The sequence below is a fragment of the Pseudophryne corroboree genome, unplaced genomic scaffold (genome assembly GCF_028390025.1).
Source record: "Pseudophryne corroboree isolate aPseCor3 unplaced genomic scaffold, aPseCor3.hap2 scaffold_1512, whole genome shotgun sequence".
Lineage (NCBI taxonomy): Eukaryota > Metazoa > Chordata > Amphibia > Anura > Myobatrachidae > Pseudophryne > Pseudophryne corroboree.
The window spans coordinates 1-11,814 of NW_026968144.1; the positions used below are offsets into that span (position 1 = coordinate 1).

The following is an 11,814-nucleotide window of genomic DNA, read 5'->3' on the forward strand; positions in this document are numbered from 1 at the left end:
TCCAGAAAATGTGGAGAAGATGATGATCATCAAAATGAATTATAATCAATTCCTCCGTGGAGACATTCACCAGCAATTGCCTCCAGAAATTACACAGGGATCTGAGATGGTGGATTCCAGTGGGGACGAATTAATAATCTGTGAGGAGGGCGATGTACACAGTGAAAGGGGTGAGGAATCGGAGGATGATGAGGTGGACATCTTGCCTCTGTAGAGCCAGTTTGTGCAAGGAGAGATTGATTGCTTCTTTTTTGGTGGGGGTCCAAACCAACCAGTCATTTCAGTCAGCCGTGTGGCAGACCCTGTTGCTGAAATGATGGGTTCGTCAATGTTTTTCTTTTCAATCTAAGCCCCTGCAGTTTTCTGTAAGAATCTGCTTCGCTATGATGATCAACAAGTCACAAGGGCAAACACTCAGGGCTGGAGGCGTAGATCTTAGGACCAGCTGCTACAAGCATGGCAAAGGTGTCACTATCATTGGTGACACCCAGGGAGGCAGCGAGGGAGATTGTAATGCAGTGCGCGCAGATAAGCAGCGCAATGGTAAAATGGAGGCATGGTCTCATAGGTAGGGGTGTGGCCTGTTGGCCTGAATCTCCATTTTGTTGCTCCGGGTATCCCGGGGGTTGAGTGCTGCACCCGGGGACTAGTGTGTGAGTGGTGCTGGCTCCTGCACAGTGACAGAAACTGGGTGTTGCACGTAATGTCACAGTGAAACACCCATATTCTGTCACTGAAGAGGAGCCGGCACTTTGGTGTCACCCCCCTTGGCGGGTGACACTCGGGTGTGGGCCGAAACCCCGTTGTGATGCCACTGACCCATGGGAAGCTTTACGTGGCTTACCCATGTGTTAGTAGCCCCAAGCATCTTTTGTGTTAGTCCCTGAAGAAAAACTTCAAATATTTACAAATAAATTTTGTAACCAATGGGCCTAATTCAGTAAGGATTGCAAATTCTGCTAAGTAACAGAATTTGCAATCCTTTGGTTCGCATGCTGGGGCCACCCAGCATGCCGCCTCCCTTCTTGACCACGCTGAAATTGCAGTCGCAGAGCAGTTTAGCGTGATCATAAAAAATGGGTTAGCCTCCTGTTGGTGCAGACTGTATGTGTGCGCAGGAAGCCGCCACCATTTTTGTGATCGCAGCTGCTGCATGTGATGTCATACAACCGCTCTGACCACGCCTCCTGTTTCTCCGTTGCCGACCCCATTTTGAAGCCCTGCCCACGCACCGCTCCATCTCCGACTTGGAAATGGAGTGTTGCTGACCCCCCCCCCCCCCCCCAGCACCGATTGACAGTCAGAGGCGATCGCATTAACAGCGGGGTGCCGCAGAAAATGCAGGCGCATGCGTATGCTCTTAGCAATTTTTGCAGTTGGACTGCTTATTGCGATTGCAATCCAACCTGAATCAGGCTCTATTACCTATCACAATGCACTGCGGGTAGTACAAAATGGGGTTAATATAAGAGAAAACCCCCCAGAGCTGTGCTCCTTAACTGTCCCTGGTGGCTAGTGGAGCAGCTGCCCAGTAATCAGTGTCCACGCCAGTGCGCACATGGCCCGCCCCCTACAGCCACGCTGGATCACGGTATAGTGTGGGCACAGAAGTCCCTTACCTCCCTTTCATCAGCGGCCTCGTGATCCCGGAGGGTGGTGTGTGTGTGACTTACCTTAGGAAGAAACCGGAGCCTCCGCTGCAGTGACCCAGCAACCAGGGCGCGGGAGTATACTGCGCCGCTGGGAGTGATGGAGCTGCAGTAAAGATGTCTATTAGACCTAGCCTGCTGCAGCCCTTGTAGATTCTTATAAAAAAAAGTTCTTCTTTTCTTGTCAAAATTAATAGCTAAGAATAGGCTGCCTGAGGCAGCCCCCTCTTAAGTGGCCTGCTACTGAAGGCACCAACTACAAACTGAGCTCCCTGTTCATGGAAGCGAGGTTATAGAGGAGGGGGCGCTGAGCATCTTGGGAACAGTCAAAAGCTTTGAGCCTGTTGGTGCCTCAGATCAAGATCCTACTCTACACCCCAATGTGAATCCTTGTGGAGTCCAGTGTACCCCACAGAAGAAATGAATGTGTCACACCCATTGGCAGCAACATTAGAATAGCTGCTGATGGGCACAATTGAGAAAGGAAGGGGGGAAAACATTTGAATCCAGCACATATATGTAATTTGAATATGTAATTTGTACCTTCCTACTTTAAAATGTAATGGATGAACCTCACCCTGTGAGAACTATCTTCATGATCAAGAGATCTCATACGCAAGAAAAGCATGTGCTGGGATAGGGCTGTGGAGGGCGGCTGCTCGGGCACACACCCGTCAAGTTAAGGAGATTCAACTGAGGAAGCACAAGGGAACTGCAGGGAGACCACATATTTTCAGATGAACATGAGAGGGCGGAAGGCTGCCTAATACTGAAGCACCCTCAAACATCAAACCATATGCAACAACTAGTACAAGCATTCCTGGGGAAAGGTCTGCAGCAGACGGATTTGCATACGGTGATGTCATCAAGCAATGGGCATAGTTGGCTGCAACCCTCGTCTGCATATGAAAAGAGAAAATGGTCACGCAGGGCATGGCGGCCTTTGTGGGGTTGCGCTTGGATGACCCCTAGATCGCTTTATACACCCCCATCAGTGTGGGGCTCATGTTGGCCATGCCCAAGCCCCTGAAGCATTCAAGCTGATTTCTTGCAGCAGCTGGACCCAGTAACAGCTCCAGAGTTGCTCTACAAGACAAGTAAAAGGGTGTGAGCCCTGCAGCACCACCTGTAGTTTGCATACACACATATATAGGACAGCATCTCTTATATGCCCCAGGGGCAATAAAATAGTAGCCTTATCTAGGGTATCCGTCCATGCCGCTACAGCACTACACACCCAGGCCGACGCAATTGCCTGTCTGAGTAAGGTACCTGAATGTGTATAAATGGACTTCAGGGTAATCTCCTGTTTGCGGTCAGCAGACTCTTTGAGGGTAGCCGTATCCTGGGACGGGAGGGCTACCTTCTTGGATAAGCGTGTTAATGCTTTGTCCACCCAAGGGGAGGATTCCCATCGTAACCTATCCGTTGATGGGAAAGGGGAATCCTTTTGGAAATCTGCAGGAGATTCCCAAGCTTTTTCACATAACTCGTTCAGCTCGTGTGAGGGGGGAAAGGTTACCTCAGGCTTCTTTCCCTTGTACATATGTACCCTCTTGTCAGGGATAGGGGGCTCCTCTGTGATGTGCAAAACATCTTTTATTGCCATAATCATATATCAAATGTATTTTGCCAATTTTGGCTGTAACTTTGCATCATCGTAATCGACACTGGAGTCAGAATCCGTGTCGGTATCTGTGTCAACATCTGGATAGTGGGCGCTTATGAGACCCTGACAGTCCCTGCGACATAGGATTAGGCATTGGTTGAGACCCTGACTGTCCCAAAGCTTCTGCCTTGTCTAATCTTTTGTGCAATGAGTTTACACTAGCATTTAAAACATTCCACATATCCATCCAATCAGGTGTCGGCGGAGACACCACGTTCATTTACTCCCGCTCCTCTCTAATATAGCCTTCTTCCTCAGACATGTCGACACACGCGTACCGACACACCACACACACAGGGAATACTTTTACTGAAGACATTTCCCCCACAAGGCCCTTTGGAGAGACAGAGAGAGAGTATGCCAGCACATACCCCAGCGCTATATAACCCAGGAATAGCACAGTAACTTAATGTTTGAACAATCGGTGAGGGGGAACATCTTGAAACCCCAGTTTGTACCCTTGGGACACTATTTGTAAAACACACGAGTCCATGTCCGAATGAATCCAGAACTGACTGAAGAGTTTTAGACGTGCCCCCACTGGTGCGGGCTCCTGCAAGAGAGCCCCAGCGTCATGCAGTGGATTTGGCAGAAGCAGAGGATGATCTCTGCTCCTGCGATCTTGAAGAGGATGCAGACCTCTTCTCTCTTCTCCTTCCTCTACCTGCAAAGAAAGGGGAATCTTAACTTCTTGCATATCTATTGGGCCGAAATGACTGCATCAGATAATGATGCGTCTTCATCCGTTGGGAGGGAACATAGGGCAAGAAGGTTGACTTACCTGCGGGAGCTGCCGAGATCAAATTAACTTGGCAGTCACCAAACAAGGCTTCACCTTCATAGGGAAGAGACTCCCTTTCTTCTTGGAGTCAGCATCAGCATTCTCTTGGTGAATCCACAATGCCCTCCTATCCGACACTGCCATGAAATTGGCCCGTGAACTCAAGAGTCCTATATCCCTTGCAGTCTCACGTAAGTATGCTGCAGTGTCCTTGATATGATACAACGTAAGGAGTATCCCATCTCTCCAGGGTATCTATATCGGATGACAAGGTATTCGACCAATTCTTGAATACTACTACTCACCCATGCACATGTAATGGCAGGTCTAAGTAATGTACCCGTGGTTACATAACTAGAAATAATGTAGCTTCCTGCATACGATCCGCTGGATTTGTGACAGGGCCCCGTGCAGAACAGGGGGTGACTCCCACTTTATTCTGTCCGCGGCGGGAAATGAATAAACAACCAGAATCCTTTTGGGGATTTGAAACCATCTTGTCGAGCTGGCCCAGACTTTCTCAAACAGAGATGGAGGAACGTTACATCAGCTTTCATTATATATCTATATATACATACATATAGACCCCTTTGTCAGGAACAGCAGGGTCTTCAGTGATTTTAATATGTCCTTAATATCCACAATCATGTACTGAATGCTCCTTGCCAATATTGGATCTAATCAGGAAACATTATGGTCGACATAAGTATCAGTATCCGTGTCAGTATCAGTGTGTAGTAACTGGGCAAAATAACATTTTTGCGACCCAGCGGGGCCTGAGGGAAAAGAAACATAGCCATGAATATCACATCTATTCTCTACGTCTGTGTCTGGGACACAGATTTATCCAACCTTACTCTGATATTACTGAAACATTTACCCAGTCAGTTATTGGTGGTGCCAACAGGGCCACCATCATATGTCTGCATTCCTAATATAGTTTCCTCTTGGGAAAAACATTCAGCCACCGACATGTTGACACACATATACCAAGTACCCACAGACACACCGGCTTATGGGGGACAGACCGTCAGTAAATCTGTCAGAGGGACACAGAGGATTTTTCAGCTCACAATCCAGCGCCAAAAGTACACAGTCTGGGAAATAATAAACTCTATAGTGATAGACTTGTAATGCTCTAAAGATGTTCTGGTGAGGTGAGGAAGAAGCCCCGCCGCTGTAATGGCGCGTATCTGTCCCGCTCAGAAATAATTAATTACGCTAGCGGGGTAAGGACAGTGCCCAGGCACTAATGTCCACTTTTTCCAGCCTTTTGTGAGGAATTTATGCTGCCCAGGGTGCCCCCCCCCCCCCGTGCCCTGCACCCTGCAGTGCCTGTGTTTGTGTGGGAGCATGGCGCGCAGCGTTCCGCTCGCTGCTCGGTACCTCAGAATGCCGTCACTGAAGAAGAAGTCTTCTGTTCTTCTGCTACTCACCTGTCTTCTGGCTCTGTAAGGGGGTGACGGCAGGCTGCGGGAGTGTGCATCTAGGCGTACCCAGCGATCAGCACCCTCAGGAGCTAATGGTGTCCTGTCAGCCTGAAGCAGAGCCATTGAACTCACTAGAAGTTGGTCATACTTCTCTCCCCTAAGTCCCACGAAGCAGGGAGACTGTTGCCAGCAGCCTCCCTGAAAATAAAAAAAACTAACAAGTCTTTTCAGAGAAACTCAGTAGAGCTCCCCTGTAGTGCATCCAGTATCACTGCGCACAATACTAAAACTGGAGTCTGGAGGAGGGGCATAGAGGGAGGAGACAGTTCACACCCTTTGAAAGTCTTAAAGTGCCCATGTCTCCTGCGGATCCCGTCTATACCCCATGGTTCTTAATGTGACCCCAGCATCCTCTAGGACGTATGAGAAAACAAATAACGCACACACGAGGAGGAGAGAACTAAGGAAGCTATAAGGAGAAGAGGGGAGGGAGGGGGGGTTGAAAGGTAAGGTAGTAAAGGCATATTGGATAAACTATAACCTTATACATATTCATTAATGTACCAGTAGTTAGAAGTAGAAGAGCTCTAACAGAAACCACAAAGCTTATCTAAAGCCACACCACACTGGATATGCCCAATCTCTTTTGATTTTTGAAGCAAAGCAGTATTGGACTTTGTTAATACATGGATGGGAGACTGCTTGGTAGTATCAGATTCTTTAGGTGTTTTTAAACTACCAACACCATTTTCTTGGTACATTTAATTTTTACATGTATTCTTTTATGTACCAGAAGTTAGAAGTAGAAGAGCTGTAACAGAAACCACCAGCTCATCTACAGCCACAGCACACTGGATTTGCCCAATCTCTCCTGATCATGGAAGCTGAGCAGTGTTGGTCCTGGTTTTAGTACTTGGATGGGAGACCACAAGGAAATACCAGGAGCTGTGTGTATTTTTACAATACTAACACCGTTCTCTTGATGCATTCCATTTTGAAACATTGGGGCAGATCTATTAAGCCTGGTGAACTGATAAAGTGCAAGGTGATAAAGTACCAGCCAGTCAGCTCCTAACTGTCATTTTTCAAACCCAGCCTGTGACATGGCAATTAGGAGCTGATTGGCTGGTACTTTATCACCATGCAAATTATCATTTCACCAGGTTTAATAAATCGGCTGCTTACTCATTTATGTACGAGTAGTTAGAAGTAGAAGAACTCTAACAGAAACCACTAAGCTCATCTACAGCCACACCACACTGTATATGCCCAATATCACCTGATTTTAGGCCTGGTTTGTTCTTGGATGTGAGACCACCTGGGAATACCAGGTGCTGTAGGTAGTTTTATACTACCAACACCGTTCTCTTGATGCATTCCATTTTGAAACATTGGGGCAGATCTATTAAGCCTGGTGAACTGATAAAGTGCAAGGTGATAAAGTACCAGCCAGTCAGCTCCTAACTGTCATTTTTCAAACCCAGCCTGTGACATGGCAATTAGGAGCGGATTGGCTGGTACTTTATCACCATGCAAATTATCATTTCACCAGGTTTAATAAATCGGCGGCTTACTCATTTATGTACGAGTAGTTAGAAGTAGAAGAACTCTAACAGAAACCACTAAGCTCATCTACAGCCACACCACACTGTATATGCCTCTTCTTACATTCCGCTGCACTTATTGTGGGGTAGCCGCAATCCCTTCTGCTGTACGGTTCCACATTACATTGTTTCTTGTCACTTCCTGTTGATGCAGTAAGGAAACATCCAGGAATTACAGCAGCTTAGTTTTTTTTTTTTTTAACTGGGGCAATTTAGCTAGATCACAGGGCAATTTAGCTCCTTTGGTCCTTTTTTAGGACCAGTTAATCAGACAGTTGAGCAAACTGAAAAACAGCTAACAGGAAATTTCCACTTAAATGGTATTTTCTAATCTTATCTGACCATGACTAAGAATAAAGGATACACAAGATAAACTCTTAGAGCCATGGACCTTATCCATGTTTAAGCTCCATCAAATCTGTAATCAATAGCACTACATGCTCCCACTTTACCACTGTACTATATACTCTACCTGTGTTTTTAAGGTAAAAACACCATTTAACCCCAGTGACACTTGAATTAAAGCAGCAGCCTCTGGAATAGCATTCCTAAGCATTAATCCCAGGAAATCTGCAATCTTCACGCTCTTTGATAGCCATGCTACATTGCTGTTTACTTGGATGGAGCAGAGAGCACAACATCAGGACATAGGAAATATTACAATGCATGATAAGAAAGGTGTGAGCTCTACAGCAAGGCCTCTAACCCTTTGCCAGTGCCAAATACATAGGGCTTAACTCAGATCTGATCACAGCAGCAAATTTATTAGCTAAAACCATGTACACTGCAGGGGGGGGGGTGTATAATATGTGCAGAGAGAGTTAGATTTTGGTGCGGTGTGTTCAAACTGAAATCTAAATTGCAGTGTAAAAACAAAACAGCCAGTATTTACCCTGCACACAAACAATATAACCCACCTAAATCTCTCTGCAAATGTTATATCTGCCCCCCCCCCCCATCCCTGCAGTGCACATGGGCCCTCATTCTGAGTTGATCGCAGCAGCAAGAAAGTTAGCAATTGGGCAAAACCATGTGCACTGCAGGAGGGGTAGATATAACATGTGTAGAGAGAGTTAGATTTGGGTGGGTTATTTTGTTTCTGTGCAGGGTAAATACTGGCTGCTTTATTTTTACACTGCAAATTAGATTGCAGATTGAACACACCCCACCCAAATCTAACTCTCTCTACACATGTTATATCTACCCCTCCTGCAGTGCACATGGTTTTGCCCAATTGCTAACTTTCTTGCTGCTGCGATCAACTCAGAATGAGGGCCATGGTTTTGCCCACTAGCTAACAAATTTGCTGCATCTGGGAATTACAGCAGCTTAATATTTCTTTTTACAGAAGGTTCAGCAAATTAAATTATTTAGTGAAATACTGTAATCATAACAGTTACAGGGATATTGTAGGTAGATTTATTGTCAGTGGATAAATGTAAAAATTAAACCCTTAGGCATAGTTCCAAAATGCTGTCATTGCAATCCAGATTTTAAGGATATCATGCTTGAGCACAGGTGACTTAATTAGAACTTCGGTCAATGTGAATTAACCATTGGACTCAACCATGGTTATCCTTAAAACCCAGGGGTCTATTTAAGATCGATCTTAATCGATGTTGGGCTTCCAGGTTGAAAAAAACACACACATTTGTTTTCACATTAAACAGACTTCCACATGAGAAAGCAGCAAGGATGCAGTGGCGTTAATGTTTCCTGGTGTCAACTTGTATTATTTCAGTAGACATTGAAATGAGGATGCATCTTGCTGCCTTTCCAATGAAGCAAGTTTAATTTAGTAATAGGTGAAAAACCATCCTTACAAAGGTGTTAATCAGAGACTTGGCTTTGTGGACACTTTTCAGAGAACAAATTTGTTAGCATAAAAATAAAGCCAGAAAATGAAGAGCTGTTTAATCACTCGATTGGATTTTTCTGCCAGCATATTTTTTTTCTCTGCAACCCACTGCTAAATTGTGCTTCCTAGCTGTTTTTTATAAAATCACTGAATCAAATCTAACTCTGATTACATCAGAGAAGGCCATGTACCCTACACCATAAGAGGAGGTTTGAAATTTTGACTTGTCTACTTAAATATCACCAAAATCTGATCACAAGGTTAATTACGTCCCTGGGTGGGATTGAACCACCAACCTTTTGGTTAATAGCCAAACACACTAACCGATTGCGCCACAGAGACACTTTGCAAAAGTCCATACTGACAAAGGCTAATAAGCATTCATCTAAAACGTTTCCTAGAAAAACTTTAAAAAGTCAATAATCTGGAGAGTTTTTGTAAGATGTTTCTTCCATCAACCAACGAAGAAACGCATTGGTACTTTCCCATGATGAGTGAGTGCTTCAGGATCTCTTGCACTTACATGTGCAGCAGAGTACTGCAATGGAAGCATGCTGGGCCCATAACCCAGAGGTAGGCAGATTGAAACTATCCTCTGCTATATGCATTTTTTTTGTTAATTAAAGTAATCCAAAACTGGGATTGATATTTTGTCTCTTTTATTTTTACTTAAAGTACAATAACTTTTACCATTTTAATTTGTTTTAATAGTATATTGACAGTATTATTTTCTTTCAAAAATCCACTTCATTTTCTTTACCCTATTATTAAAATGGTAATTGAAGAAGAGGAATTGTTGCTTTGACTGCAGCATTCCCGGGGTTAACTGGTGTTTCTTCAAGTCACAAGGTATGGAGCTGCTGTATAGTTACTCGCAAGTCAGTAGTTGTATGATGCTCACACCTGTTAAGCTGGATACACACAGAATGCCCTACACAGGGGGTGAAATGAGCGCCACCCCCACCCCCCGTACGCTCAGCACACATCACGCTGTGCTGAGCGGGGGGAGAGATGTGTGCTGAGCAGTTCGCTCAGCACACATCTCTCCCCAAAATCGGGCCGTGAATACGGACCTTTAAACTGGATCCACACTTAGATTATCTGTCCAATTTTTTTTTCTAGTTGAAACAAAATTATGCTAATATGTGGCAGCAAATTACAATTGACCATTTGTTCACAAACACTGGAAAACATCCAAAAATGGTCATTTAGATAAATTGGTTAAATCCATTTCATTTAGCTAATTTATCCAAACTACCTTTATTGTATCTTTGTGGGTGAATGATGTGTGGGTCAGTGTTGAGGGTGGTGGAGGAGATGGTTAATAGGCACAGCAGGGTGTGGACAGTCAAATAGTGTGCTTAGAGGTTCAGAGTCATTGTATGAGACTCTGGCAACAGTGACTTGATGAGTCTGGTGTCCATAGGGTGGGACGCATTAACCTTTTTATGCTATTGAAATAGTTCTCCTCCTGACCGACGCAGTTCCTTGCTCCGAGGTTGGTGTATTGTCCTGTTGCAGCGCCTCTCCACTGTGGTCACAGTGAGCTGTGTGGTGTTGCTGGTAGAGATGAGCGCCTGAAATTTTTCGGGTTTTGGGTTTTGGTTTTGGGTTCGGTTCCGCGGCCGTGTTTTGGGTTCGAACGCGTTTTGGCAAAACCTCACCGAATTATTTTTGTCGGATTCGGGTGTGTTTTGGATTCGGGTGTTTTTTTCCAAAAACACTAAAAAACAGCTTAAATCATAGAATTTGGGGGTCATTTTGATCCCAAAGTATTATTAACCTCAAAAACCATAATTTACACTCATTTTCAGTCTATTCTGAATACCTCACACCTCACAATATTATTTTTAGTCCTAAAATTTGCACCGAGGTCGCTGTGTGAGTAAGATAAGCGACCCTAGTGGCCGACACAAACACCGGGCCCATCTAGGAGTGGCACTGCAGTGTCACGCAGGATGTCCCTTCCAAAAAACCCTCCCCAAACAGCACATGACGCAAAGAAAAAAAGAGGCGCAATGAGGTAGCTGTGTGAGTAAGATTAGCGACCCTAGTGGCCGACACAAACACCGGGCCCATCTAGGAGTGGCACTGCAGTGTCACGCAGGATGGCCCTTCCAAAAAACCCTCCCCAAACAGCACACGACGCAAAGAAAAAAAGAGGCGCAATGAGGTAGCTGACTGTGTGAGTAAGATTAGCGACCCTAGTGGCCGACACAAACACCGGGCCCATCTAGGAGTGGCACTGCAGTGTCACGCAGGATGGCCCTTCCAAAAAACCCTCCCCAAACAGCACATGACGCAAAGAAAAAAAGAGGCGCAATGAGGTAGCTGACTGTGTGAGTAAGATTAGCGACCCTAGTGGCCGACACAAACACCGGGCCCATCTAGGAGTGGCACTGCAGTGTCACGCAGGATGTCCCTTCCAAAAAACCCTCCCCAAACAGCACATGACGCAAAGAAAAAAAGAAGCGCAATGAGGTAGCTGTGTGAGTAAGATTAGCGACCCTAGTGGCCGACACAAACACCGGGCCCATCTAGGAGTGTCACTGCAGTGTCACGCAGGATGTCCCTTCCAAAAAACCCTCCCCAAACAGCACATGACGCAAAGAAAAAAAGAGGCGCAATGAGGTAGCTGACTGTGTGAGTAAGATTAGCGACCCTAGTGGCCGACACAAACACCGGGCCCATTTAGGAGTGGCACTGCAGTGTCACGCAGGATGTCCCTTCCAAAAAACCCTCCCCAATCAGCACATGATGCAAAGAAAAAGAAAAGAAAAAAGAGGTGCAAGATTGAATTATCCTTGGGCCCTCCCACCCACC

The 11,814-nt window shown here is 45.5% G+C and overlaps 1 non-coding gene across 1 annotated transcript; it reads right to left on the minus strand.

The window, feature by feature from the left end:
* Positions 1-9,259: 9,259 nt before the first annotated feature.
* TRNAN-AUU (transfer RNA asparagine (anticodon AUU)) lies at positions 9,260-9,333 on the minus strand. The gene has a single exon. It is a non-coding gene; the product is annotated as a tRNA-Asn (tRNA).
* Positions 9,334-11,814: the final 2,481 nt, after the last annotated feature.